The 14,491-nt window shown below is 39.9% G+C and overlaps 1 protein-coding gene and 1 long non-coding RNA gene across 22 annotated transcripts in view; one reads left to right on the forward strand and one right to left on the reverse strand.

The window, feature by feature from the left end:
* LOC140630376 (uncharacterized) overlaps window positions 1-10,703 on the forward strand; it is a 33,234-nt gene extending 22,531 nt beyond the window's left edge. The window contains exons 2-3 of the long non-coding RNA XR_012028141.1: window positions 3,409-3,482; window positions 6,836-10,703. This is a non-coding gene — a long non-coding RNA (uncharacterized lncRNA). The remainder of the gene's footprint in view (window positions 1-3,408; window positions 3,483-6,835) is intronic.
* DAB1 (DAB adaptor protein 1) overlaps window positions 1-14,491 on the reverse strand; it is a 1,169,270-nt gene that overhangs the window by 703,007 nt on the left and 451,772 nt on the right. The window lies entirely within an intron of this gene.

Raw genomic sequence — 14,491 nt, forward strand, 5'->3', positions numbered from 1 at the left:
TCTATGCCAGGTCTGAAATTGATGCTCGAAGTGCAAAAAGGCATAAATCACATTTCTCCTACAGATAAAGTGGTGATTCTAGCACATGATTTTAAATGGGACCGGGAGATCCCACACATATCATCAAAATGCAAACCCTATTTTCTCTATCACCAAGACATGGAGTTTCTCTATATTTTCTACTCATTTGTGCCTGCATAATCTTCTGTATTTTGATGGGTAAATCTGCAAGAAAACATCACACTGGATTATAAGTAATGGAGGAAGACCTGCATTTATCCCTGGCTCTGATGTGAATTGTTGAGAGAACTTGGGCAAGTTATTCGTTTTTCTGAACTTTGATTTCTCATCTGTAAGATGATGGACTGAGTTAGCCATAGCTACATATAGAAAATGGAAGCAGAGATGTTTGATTAAACTGAGGAGGGGCAGAAAGAGGGATTGGAATCTTAGAGCCTCCCCTTTCTCTTGTACTTTCCTGTTGACAAGGGGAAATTCACAAACTCTGTAGAATACAGTTTTGTGTTATGAAAACAAAAAAGGAAAACATATTTATATTTGGAATAGACTTTTGGAGAAGGAAATCAGATAAAGTCTTTCATAGCTGTGTCCTCCTCTTTAACTATGCTAAGCCTCTGTGCTAAGCAGGACAAAACAGCCAAATCATTCAGGGGTGAGCCCCTGTGTCTGACATTTCCAGAAAAAGGTCCCCTTCCTCCTCAGAATGGGGGTCTAGGAATATTCCAAGAACATTTCCCACTTGCCACACATTGAGATTATTATGATACATACCTTTCTGGCTCAGATAATGATTTGAGCTGGTTATTTGAATTCATTCTCGAACAAAACGGGGAGATTGCATTTTAGCAGAAATCAAGCTGCAGTGCAAAAAGAGAAAAAAAACTAACATTTGAACACTCACTAAAGTATATATTCCTAAGGAGGAATATCCAACTCTGTGCATGTCTTTCTCTGTCTTAGGGATAAGAGTGGGAGATAGGACAGGATATGTAGGTGAGGCTTTACTTAATTTGTATTGTCTTTTTGGTAGAAAGAACAAAAGGGAGATATACATACTTCTAAAACAGGCCTTCTATAATCCTAGGTGTCTTTTAGTTTCCTGTTACAGATGGGGTTTTCTGGAGGAAGATGCAGAGATATAGGTTAGGGTCCATGATTTTAAAGAGACCAAAGAGAAGAGAAAGGAGCAGGATTGACCAGGGAAAGAAGTTTAACTGTGAGGTGGGCTCCATACTAGTAGAGGGCTCTAGTGTGAATATTGTCCGTCCAGTTTGTGCTGCGTTGGGTCTATCTAAATGGCCCGGCCTTTCTATGCCTGCTTGATTGCTTCTGTCACCAGATGAGACTTGCCAGGGAGGATATGACCTGGACAAGGTGGTCTCTGCAGCTGAGGCAGGTGCTGGAGGAGCTGATAGCTGGAGATTGCCTGATGGCCTCATTCCATGCAGCTGGGCAGCACATCCTTCCTGAAGGAATGTCTTTATTGTCTGCCACTAGACCCAACACAAAATTGATGGCATAGTTGGGCGATTGAGGAGAAATTAGAGAAGGTGCCATTTATAAGGGTGCTATATTATTCTTTGTAAGTTGCAGTGAACTATACCCATGAACGTCAAGGACCAAGGAAGGTGGCAATTGCCATGACCTGGAGAGGACTGCAGCAGTGGCTCTAACTATAGGAGTAGCCTCCCCTGTTAGGGCTATGGCCTTAGGCAGAAGAAAACAGCAGATATCAACCTATAGCCTAGGAAGAAGCGAGCTAAGGAAATAAAATTTCCTTTCCTCTGCTGGTATCTACCAGTGGGGAAACCCAAACAGCAGCCAGAGGCCATACCATGCCAATTCATGCAATCACCCAGGTACAGAGCAGGGGACAAGGTAGGCTATAGATCTGGAGGCCCAAACAAACATCCAGCATTCTCTGATCCCAGAGCTAGGATTTAAACTGCTGTTAGGATAATTTAACATGATTCTCTAGAATGTGTTAAACGTTAAAAAAAAAAAAAATCTAAAAAACCACCCAAAACTGTTAGGTTATCTAGGAAGGTCAAGATCACAGTAGAATCTAAGTAACATTAACAGCCTACAGTGAAATCCTGCCACTCCTTCAGTGTCGGTTTTATTGCATTAGACTTGATCTCTGGACTAGGACTATATCTTGGAAAAGACTACAGAAAAAAAATGTGTCTCTCACTTGGTTTAGCTCTATTTTCTCTTTGGCAGGCTATGTTATCCATATCTTCACTGATTCTCGAGACCCAAAGGTTAGAGACCTCCTTGCTTCTCTCTCTAGCCCAGTGCTTTTCAAACTATGCATTGTAATTAATTAGTAGGCTATGAAATCGTTATCATGGCCAACTCTTTTAAAAAACAGTATAGAACAGATTCTGAGTACATTGCATGCAAAAAAACTCAGTAATTATTATTCCGTAACTTTGTTTCAGGTATGTGTATATATACTGAATCAAAATGTAAAGTATATTTCTTATGTGGGTCCCAACAAAAAGTCTGAAATCACTATGCTAGTCTGTTTGAGGTTACAGAAAATAATTATTAAAAAACATGTAGTGCAGATATGCCCATCTCATTTCTACAGTGGATCAGGAATGGGGGTGCAGAGATGAAGATCAGAGATGGTAAAAGATTCAAGGTTAGGTGAGTAGAAAGCTGGCATACAACCTAATCATTGGTTTTCTTATGGCAACATACTGATTGCCGAAAAGATTATTTTAAAATTCCTCCTCCCCCTTCGGTTCTTCCTCCTCTAGGCTATGTCTAGTAACCATCATATCCACCCTAAGGGTGACCTGAAGGCTTCATTCTAAGCTTAGCAAAGAACCCTGTAGCCCCAGTGGAGCTCTAGCTCAGAGCAAGGGGAGGAATTAGATCCAGAGAGAAGTACACTGGGATATGCCTGTGGGTCAGTGTCTAGAGAACTCTTGTCCATTGCCAATTGCACATGTCTGATTTTCCTTTCTCAAGACAGATGTGCAAGAGCTCACACACTGGTTGCCAGCTTCTCCTCCTAAATAGCACCCTTATGTCTGGCTCTACCATTATAACTATATTAACAATTCAGCAGCCTTTGGTACATAGGTTAGATCCGCATGCATTTAATTGCCTCGGATGATTAAGAGTTAACACTGCTGACCTACCCAGAGGGAAATTGCAAGGAATATCCAATTAGAGGCAACCAGCCTCTTTGAAAATATCCAGTGTACCAGGAGTGCTTAATAATAATCATGATAATCATAACAATTCTAAATATATATTTTTAAAGCTGTGAGCTGTTTCTCACCCATGGAAAACTTTATTTGCTAGAAAGCAGATCCTTGCAATTATTCAAATTGGAGATTTGTATTTTTTTGTTGTTGTTGTTCCCCACAGCCTCTCCGGTGGAAGAAGGACAGAGAAAGCCATCCCAGAGGGGAACAGAATCAATCCCAGCTGCTCATTAAAAGGTAAACCGTCAATAATCTTTGTCAGGCCTTTTTATCTTGGGCTTTAGTACATGATGATCCCTAAGGCAGCATGTGGTATTGAGATTTAGAATGGCTCCTGGTTTGCACATCCCCATTGGCACAGGATTAACTCTCTGTATACCACTGCACACTGTCTCTGAACCACTGCTGAATGCTGGATGGACAAAGATTATGAGGCTGCTGTGTCCATCTGCAGGGAACATGGGCTTTCCTTGAGAACTATAACTATCTCAAGGTGCTTGGGGGCCAAATCCAGCCATTAGAAGGGGTAGCAGGAGATGAGAAATCAGGAGGTCATCACCAAGATTCCAATAACTCAAAATTCAACTCATGTCATGAGCATTTATTGAGAGCCCTTCATATGAATCTCTCACATTTGGATTTTGGTTGATCTTCAAAATAATGCTGGGAGGGAAGGGTTGTGATTCTTATCCTGCAAAAAAACAAAACAAAACAAAAAACAAACAAACAAAACAAACACCTCAGAGAAGATAACTTGCTGCTAACAATACCCCTGTATTGCATGTCTTTAAGTATCATTCATGTACTGATGACTTCCAAATTTATATCTCTAGTCTAAACTCTTTCTGGAACTACAAATTTACATATCCAACTGTGTGCTTGACATCTTCACTTGGATATCCAATAGGCATCCCAACCCTGACATGTCCGCAACTGAGCTCTTGATTTAGTCCCGTAAACCTGGAATCAATGACAACTCCATTTATCCACTCACTGCACAGGCTCCAAACCCTACAATCATCCTCATTGCCTACTCCCTCTCATTGCATTCATCAGCTAACCCTTATATCCAGACCATTTCTCACCATTTGTCTCTCATCACTCTGTTGTGGTTACTCTGCCCCAACTACCATTCTCTCTCCCTCCTGAGTCACCTTCTAACAAGGTCTCTTCATTTTCCCTTGCCCCTTTCAGCCTATCCCTGAAACATTAGCTATTGTGATCCTAGAAAGATGGAAGGTACATGATATTGTTTCTATGCCCCAATAGCTTCCCAGTTCACAGGGAGGAACTCCAACATTCTTCCTGTAATCTGAAGGTCCTAACTGATTGGGGCCCCATTAGCTCTCTGACTTCATCTACCTTGGTCACATGGCCTCCTTCAGTTTTTCTATCTGACCTACTCCTGATGTGGGTCTGTTACAGGTTGAATTGCATCTAACTCTGTCCCCCACCCCTACCCCCAAAGATGCTGGAGTCCTAACACTCAGTACCACATTAGGAACATGATCGTATTTGAAGAAAAGGTGTTTCTAGAAGCAATCAAGTTAAAATGAGGTCATTAAATGTAGATGCTAATCCAATAAGACTGGTCTTCCTCTTTTTAGATTTATTCATTTGTTTGAGAGAGAGAGGGAGGGAGCATGCACACAGAGGTGGGGAGGGACAGAGGGAAAGGGCAAGAGAAACTTTAGCAGACTTTATGTTCTACACAGAGCCTGACATGTTCAAGAACTCAGCACTCCATTCTAGTCATCTCTCTTTAACAAAGAGAAAGCTCACTGAGGGTAAGAAAAACATCTCAGTCACCTCCTTGGCAATAAGACTCAGCTTTGTGCCTGGCACATGATGAACATTCAGTAAATGATTTTGAAAAAAATGAATTGTACTAAGTGACTAAATGCTCATAGATGCTTACAATTTACTTGGGGTAGACGGGTAAGATTAAAATGCATGAAACAATTAGAGAACAAAGCAAAACAGTATAAAACTAAATACCAAATGGGAACCAAGTGTTCACAACTTCAGAAATCCTCTTATCTTGATAATTGATCCATGCTATATTAGGTTCTTCATATTAGTAGTAATTAGAATAATAATGATCCATTACAATGAAAACTTTAGTTTTCACAATGCTTTCGCATGCATTATCTCACTTGACTCTATTCCAATTATTTAGGGACAAAGAAGTCATAGACTCACTTATGCCACATCATGTAACATGAACAGGTTTCATGTCACATACTCTGCTGAACTCAGTTCCTGGTGAATCGAACTGCTACTCAAGTATTTCTGTGAGCTTTAGATGGTGTAACTTGTTTGTTCCCAGGGACTGAAGAAATGACCCATGGCACAGACTTCTAAAAATACCTAAACAACAAAATCACAAAAATCCCTAAAAATATAAATTTACAAGCAAAGGGGTATTTAGTAAATGCAATTTAATGTCCTCAAAATTTAAAACTATGTTGCATACATTTCACATACAGAGACTGCTGATTATATTTGGAGATTGATTATATTCCCAAATAAGCAAAAGGTTCTTTACCCAAAAGTAGAAAAATACCATTCAAAACTAAGAGGATGATTAGCTGTGAATTGAGTCAAACCTGACCAGAATAATGCTTGTCCATTCCAGCTTTCCTATCACAAAGAAATGCCATTTATTGAGCAGCTATTCTGAGCCAAGTATTGCATCAGGCACTATGTTAAGCACTTTATCTTCATTAACTGTAATATTTAGGCATTCTTAAGATGTGGGTATCATTATCCCCATTTCATTGATGAGAAAATTGATGTTCAAAGAGGTAAAGTAAATGTTGGTCTCACAACATAGCAATTCAGTGGCTGCTAGGATTCAGTCTATCTGACTTCAAAGTTAGTGTTCCCTCTATCTTAGGAAGGTTTGCTAATCAAGAATAAATGAATATTTTAGGGTTTCTAGTAATGTTAGGGACCTTTCATTTCAACTGTTTCTCATTATTGCTCTTAATGAAAATATGAATAATTAATTGGGGACTGACAGTCACCTCCTGATACAAAAACATTCAGAGTTGCAGATGGGTCCTCCCTACCTGACACCATAGCAACCAGTTGAAAAATGGGGAAAAAAAGGAAATCTCTTTTGATCACATAGTTTTGCTTCCATTTTAGGTGGAAGGAAGGAAGGAGAAAGATAATTAGCCTGCTTTCTGACTCTTAGGTATCATTCAACCAGAACATCTGTATTTCCCACTGTTCCTCTATTCTTTAATGATCTCAAAGCATTCTAGTAGCACGCAAGACAAAAAATACCTCCTGGTGGGGAAGAACTAGCTAGTCATAAAGTGGGGTTTTCCAGATTTCCTATTGGAGGACATCTATACCAAGTACCTTAATTCATCAACCTGAGGGGATTTGCTGGGAGACCATGAAACATTTCTTGATGCATTTCCAACTCAGTTGCCGGTGCTAGAAGGTTCTTTCTGCTAAAGGTTTCCCTCCTCACATCTGGTGGGTCTTTTATGTTCCCATAGAAGGAGAGGGAGAAAAAGGTAGTAGCAGGGGCCATTACTAAATTTCGCTCAGGGACTTCACTTCTATGATTTCAGAGCTTTCATGAAGAAGAATGGGATCTCCTTAAGACAAGAAGGCGTGTTACCTAACTCTGTCAAGGAGGCAGAGGGGATCCGGGCAGCAAGGAGAGCCTTCTGACAAGGGGGCATTGGAGCAAACTTACATAATGAAGAGAAGTTTGCCAAGTGGAAAATGAGCAAGTGTGCATATGTGAAACATGTATGTGTGTGGTAGGTTGGGAGTATGGGAAGGAAAAGGAAACACTAGCACATGCAAGGTACAGAGGTATGAAGTAGCGAGGTATAATTTGTATAAACAGCCTCACCTGTAGCCACCTGATCTGGGTTTGCCTTCCTTGTTTTCAGGCTGTAGCTGAGATGTTACTTATCTCCAAGAAGCCTTCCCTGATATGCCAATTCCAGGATAAATTCTCCTACTTTTTATCTCAAAAAAACAAAACAAAACAAAACCCCTGTACTTCCCTTTACTGAATGTAGATTCCTGCTGTTAGCTAGATTTTTAGGTCTGACGTAGTTTCCTATTACTAGGGAACTACATAACAAAAACGTTAACAAATTACCACAATCTTAGTGGTTTAAAGCAGCAGATATTTATTATCTTACAGCTCTGTAGGCCAGACATCTGAGGTGGGCCTTACAGAGCTAAAATAAAGGTATCAGTAGGACAAGCTCCTTTTGACGCTCCTGGGGATAATCTATTTTCTCGCCTCTCCCAGTTTCCAGTGGTTGCCAGTATTCCTTGGCATATGGCTGCATCATGGTCGCATACCCTTTTCCTCTTCTTGCCTCCTCTGTTTCCCACTTGTAAGGACACTTGTGATTATATTTAGGACCCACTAAATAGGATAATCTTCCTAGCACAAGATCCTTAATTTAATCACATGTACAACTTCATTTTGCTACGTAAGGAAACATTCACAGATTCCAGGGATCAGGATCTTGATATCTTTGGAGACCATTATCAGTCTACCACAAAGCCCTTACTGTCATGAGCACCATCAGTTCCTCACTCTGTTCCTAGTGCCCTGCACAGTGTCCAGCTCATAACAGGTACACAGTGTACGTATGTCAAAAAGAAGAAATTAAATTAGAAGGTGTGTGAAAGAATGGATGCCGTAGGTAACCCAAGCCATGTGGGTATCACCACTGACAAGGCTGGACATTGAGCAGGGAAAATCACAAAGGGTTGTGTAGCCATAATAAGGATTTTAGATTTTATGTAATAGTGAGGAATTGCTGAAGGGCTTCAAGCAGAAAACATTTTAAAGAATCTTATGTTAACATAAATGTCATTGGTCCCCACCTTGCCTCTGAGGTCTGCATCTCTCCAGGACAAATTTAGAAAGTGGTATTCCTCTTTTTCAATGGCAAAGTGAACTTGCTCTGATTTTTACTTGTTGGTAGAATGGAACACACACTTGAGGCAGCTTTATGGTTAAGGTACCAGTTTAAAAAGACAAAGTCCTTGCATAAACCAAAGATCCATACACTCCAAAGGGAAGAGTCCATACTCTTTTTCCTGATGACAGTTGCCTTAGTACCTGGAAATCCACAAACTCTGGGTTTCTTTGCAAGGTTCCAGGAACGCAGTATGGAAAAAGGGAGGCTCTCAGACATACAGAAAGGGCCTCAGGCCACTTAGAAATGATCACAAAAAAAGCATAAGCATATGCTTCCCTCAAGTGAAGATGTGTGCATGTATGCCCACATGGGGGAGAGGGACAGGGGAGGAAAAGGAACAGACAACAAGGAATTTTATAAGTGGGCTCCGCAGCTGCCAAGTAAATGGGAATATGTTCAGCACTCAAAGGGAAAAGCAAAGGCAATGCCAGCATGGCTCTCAGAACCACTGCCTAGTGCCAGAAACCTTTGAAAGTAAATTTTTTTCTCATTCACATTCCCAAACAGTAAATAGCATTGTCAAACCCAATCTTGTCATAAACACAACTCATTTGGCATTTTCTAATCTTTTACATTGATTTAACCAGCAAAGGGTTTTCCCATCCACATCTCATTGGAGGCTCATACTACCTCCTTAGAGGGAGGCATGGAAGCTCTCATAATCTCTATTTTAGAGGCTCAGAGGGGACATGGGCTTCTGCCCACCGTCACATAGTGAGTCAACTAAGGTGGATTATTCCAATTCCAGTTCTGTTGTGCTATTCAAATTATGCTTTGGAAGGATCGTATCACATTACCTAGGTGGAATTTGTATGTGTCTACACACACACACACACAATATATATATATGTGTATACACACGCACACACACACACACACAATAGACATGTTTATATGCTCCTAAAACATACAGATCCAACAGGAAAGCACTTGAGATGGCATCAAGAGAGTACAAAGAGAAAAGTATTATGTTCAGACGAAATAATGGCACGGAAGCCTTTCTTTACTCTCAACTAAAGGAATGAAACCATGATGACAAATTCATAGGGGCCAATTCACTTGGATATTCTTTGGATTAAAAAGCTAGATGGTAATTAGGATATGTGTCATACTCCTCTAGAACAAGAACTCCTGTATCATCATATTTTTAAAAATCTCCAATATCGACACCTTTTTCTGTGGTCAGTATTGCACAATGTTGGGCCACTAGAGGCAAATGAAGATGTAATCCCTGCTTTCAAGGGGCTCACAACTGAGGGACAGGAAGCTTTGTAAATCTAGCCATTCTCCTACAACAGAACAAGTTTCTTTCAACTTGTTAACCCATGGGAACACAGCAGTTGGGCATCTAACTCCACTTCATTCACAGGAGGCTTTCTAGCAGAGCTTATGTGGGGGCAGAAGGGAGGATGCTGTGTGGGAGCTGGCTGGATTAGCAGAGCTCATGAATGTTCAGTGACTCAACCAAAGAATAAATAACTGAATGAAGGAGGGACTCCAGTTTCTCTGCATGGGCCTGATCCTGTCTCTGGGCCACCACAGTAAGTCTCCATTTCTTTTAGACAGTCAAATATGCAAGTTTATTGCCTCAAAGCCTCAAGAATTTATAGATTGTTTAGAAAGTGGAGGTAATACTCAATAAATTAAACAAACAAACAAACAAACCCACAACTTGGGGGAAATGAAAAGATCCACAGCCTCTTCCCCTTGTCTAATGAAAGAAAATAAACGTTTCTGGTTTCTCTTCACTCAGTGCTATCCCATCTTCTCCCTCGGTTAGTGAATTTTTTGGATGTCCAATTATCAGTCAGGCTGGAAACAAGTTTCTCTTCTTTAAGATAAACAGCCAATGACTGAAGCACAATTTATATCTATTATGTTTTCATTGGGCTCCCGTCTCAGTCTGGGTGAGGCTAAATAAGAAGAACGGTTAGAAAAATTGGAGGCGAGGACACAAATGAGTATTTTACCTTTGGCATTTAGATGTGGATCTGATCCCGAACCCCATGTGTCTTCCTCTGTGACATTTCTAGCACTGAACAGGAAAGTATGAGTCTAAATACAGATATAGTCTATAATGAATCCATCTGGCCCCACATCAAGATTTTAAATATTTACAATTATGGCCCTGGCCTTATTAAACTTGCAGGAAAATAGCAGCAATAGGGTTTACATATTAGGCTGGAGAAGCTTCCTTTTTCCTGCATGATGACAGCCACTGCCTGAAATTTCCCAAAAAATATATATTCGTTTACCAGACTCTCAAGGTCAGGAGATGGCATTGAAACACCGGGAAAATGGCTTGCTGGGATTTCTCAAACTGCACACAGGGCACAGCAAAGAGCATGTATGAGCTATCAAGTCCTTATTTAAATCCATTCCCATCTTGAAAGGCTATTCCATGCTGATTGCCCAAGAGGAGGCAATTCTAGCAGATAAATGGGAACAAGTGATAAATACTGGGAAATTAGGAACTTCCTGTTATCAGAAGCAATGCAAAAATCAAGATTTGAGAGGCACCTGGGTGGTTCAGTCGGTTGAGCGGTTGCCTTTAGTTCAGGTCATGATCTCAGGTCTTGGGATGGAGCCCTACAATGTCAGGCTCTCTCTCAGCAGGGAGCCTGCTTCTCCCTCTCTCTCTGTCCCTCTACCCTGTTGGTGTGCTCTTTCTCTCTTTCTCTCTCTCTCTCTCTCTCTCTCTCAAATAAATAAAATGTTAAACAATAGAGATCTGAGCCTGAGTTAAAACCTGATCTTATTAGTGTCTTCTAGTTTGAGAAGGCAAAGTGGCTTCCTTAAAGAATCACATGGCTGGGATGCCAGGAAATTTTGGTTCCAGTATGAGCCTGCCACTCACCCATAATCTCAGTTTCCTTGAGAGCTCATTTTCTTTTCTTTTCTTTTTTTTTTTTTTTGTATATATATTTTTATTGGAGTTTGATTTGCCAACATATAGTATAACACCCAGTGCTCATCCCATCAAGCGCCCTCCTCAGCACCCAACACCCAGTCACCCCATCCTCTCACCTCCTCCCCTTCCACTACCCCTTGTTCATTTCCCAGAGTTAGGGAGAGTCCATTTTCTCATTAGTAAAATGGAAGGAATAACCACTCCCTGCCTCATAGGATTGTTGGAAGATCCAACACTGGTTTGCAAACACTATGGTTTAAGAGCCATTAGGGTTGCTACAGATTAGTTGAATGGATCATAACTACTATTATTTAAACAAAATATAGAATAAAATAAAACAGAATGAGATGTAGGATTGCTCACATAGAAGTTTTGCAAAATTTTTGTTTTGTTTATATGTATGTAGGTATGTACTAGGTTGCTTTGGTAAACATATCTGTTTCTGTAAATTAAGGCTATAGTATATGAAAGACCTTTGTAAAATGTAAATGGAAGTATTCAATTCCCAAGCTAGTGGCCCAGCAATAACAAATGTGTCGTTTCATCTATGCAGTATTTTATTTTTTAAAAAATATACTTTATTTTTGAGTTTTTGGTTCATAGCAAAATTGAGTAGAAAGTACAGAGATTTCCTATATACTTCAAAAATCAGTTGACCACATTTATGCGAGTCTACTTCTAGGCTCTATCTTCTGTTCTAGAGATCAATTTGTCTATCCTTCCACTAATACCACACTGTCTCAATTGCTGTAGCCTCACAGTAGGTCATGAAGTCAGGCAGTGTCAGTCCTCCAACTTAATTCTTTTTCAGTGCTATTCTGGGTCTTTTGCTTCTCCATGTAAGTTTTAGAATCAGTTTTCCAATACCCACACTATAACTTGGTGGGATTCTACTGAATCTAAAGATCAAGTAGGGAAGACCTGACAGCTCAACAATACTGAATCTTCCTATTAACCATGAACATATGATATCTCTCCATTTATTTAGTTCTTTGATTTCTTCATCAGAGTTGTAGAGTTTTCTTTATATAGGTCTTGTGTATATTTTGATATGTAAGCTACTTATTTTATTTCTGGTGGTGTTAATATAAATAGAATCATGTTTTAAGTTTCAAATTCTATTTGTTCATTGCTGGTATATAGGTGAATGATTAACTCCTATATGTTAACCTTGTATCCTGCAACTTTGATGTAATCACTTATTAGTTCTGGGAGCTTTCTGTTGTTGATTTGCTCAGATTTTCTACCTAGATGATTATATTGCTCAAAAACAAAGAACATTTTATTTCTCTTTCCCAATCTGTATACCTTTTATTTCTCCTTCTGTCTGAATGCATCCAGTGGTATTGGAACAGTGGTGAATGGGGATATCCTTAGGCTTGTTCCTGATCTTAGTGTGAAAGCTTTGAGATTCTCACCACTAAGTATGATGTCATCTGTAAATTTTTGTAAATATTCTTTATCAACCTAAGCTTTCCAAATAATCTTTTTAAATGTACTCAGCGCTCATATCCCAGGTCCTTCAACTGCCACTGTGGCTTATTCTCAGCATCTTTGACTCATGTTACTTAACTGATCATGAAAGCCTCTGTATTTGTGATAGTTAGGTAAAACATATGTGTACAGACCTCCAGTTTGGGAGTTTCCACACTGAAATAGTATCGTCTTTGCAATTGTTGCCTAAATTCTTAAGAACAGGAACTTGATCTTTCAATGTATCCTCCAGGCTGGCAATGTCCTTTACATAGTACCTGCTCAATAAATATTTCTCTTTTTAAAAATATTTTTTTATTTATTTTTAAAGATTTTATTTATTCATTCATGAAAGAGAGAGAGAGAGAGAGAGAGAGAGAGAGAGAGACATAGGCAGAAGGAGAAGCAGGCTTCCTGACAAAGAGCCCGATGTGGGACTCCCAGGATCTGGGATCACGCCCTGAGTTGAAGGCAGACACGCTCTACCGCTGAGCGACCCAGGCATCCCTGAAAGATTTTATTTATTTATACATTAGAGATTCAGAGATAGAGACAGAGGGAGAAGTACATTCCCTAGAGTGACTCAGTCCCAGGACCCCGGGATCATGACCTGAGCCAAAGGTAGACGCTCAACCATTGAGCCCCCCAGGTGCTCCCTAATAAATATTAATTGAACCAAAGAACATTACTGGTGGATAAATGAGCAGAGTTGAGATTTCTGGATTCTTGTCTGGGCTCAGGCTTTGCCACTGGCCACCTGAGTGAGACTTAGGGAGCCATTTCCCTGCTCTGTGTTTACGTTTTCTTCATTGGTAAAATGAGAGTACTGGACTCAAACCAGTGTTTTTCATACATATGTGTGCTCTGGGAGAGCCACAAGCAATGAAAGGTGCTTGTGTCTGCTAAATGATGAAGATTTAAACTGCTAGAAGAATCCATTTATTGCTTTTATATGTTTTGTTTTTAGGTTCTGCCTCAAGATTTCATTTAACTAGATGATCTCAAGGATCCCATCTAGCTCTGCCATTCAAGGACTCCACTCCAGTGTAGTGCTATCTCAGGCACACTCCAATGCCTTCATTAAGTTGTCTGTTTTTCCTTCAAAGCCAGCTAAGGTATTAGTGACTGAGGCAGTGCTTGATATGAATAGAACATTTGACTACACACAGCTGGGGTCTTCATCTGTTATCTGGCTTTCAAACAGAGTCCACATAAATGGTCCCATCTTCCTTTGACTCCTGCAATTCCTGATGACTAACGGCATTCGTCTCCTCTGATATGTGGCTACTCCTATAGATCTTCCTGGGAACTTTCTGTTTTAGGGGTTCATCCATCAGCCAACATGGATTAGGAGGACAGTTAATGGAGAATTCATTATGATGAGAAATCTGTGAGTTGCAGTCATAAAATTTGCTTTTGCTTTTATAGAAAGCTTCATCACTCACCCACTCCTCCTGAAAACAATTGATACCAGGCTTAACTCTCCTACTCTGTTCTCCGGCTATTTGATTTGTTTCCATGTAAGTTTACTAAGTGCTTATTATGTACCTGGTACCATGCTAAACATGAGCAGTAAACCAAATTGTGCCTTACATATCCATGCTACCAGTGACCCTTGGGATTTCCCCTTTCTATTCTCTTATCTCAAGATTATATTCACTCGCAAATTATATTAAGCCTTTTCTGGCCCATCCCTCATAAGCTAACTTATTATTCATCATACTTTGTACTTGTATTCTTTGACTTCTTTCTTTAGATGACATGTTTTACCTTGTGCCTCTGTTTCTTTACTTCATGGGGAAGATAAAGAGTAAAAAAGGAGCAAAGCACTGAAATTGTGTCAGCTACATGATATGTATTAAATAAACACTAGCTATTATTATTTT

Source organism: Canis lupus, chromosome 3 (assembly GCF_048164855.1).
Source record: "Canis lupus baileyi chromosome 3, mCanLup2.hap1, whole genome shotgun sequence".
Lineage (NCBI taxonomy): Eukaryota > Metazoa > Chordata > Mammalia > Carnivora > Canidae > Canis > Canis lupus.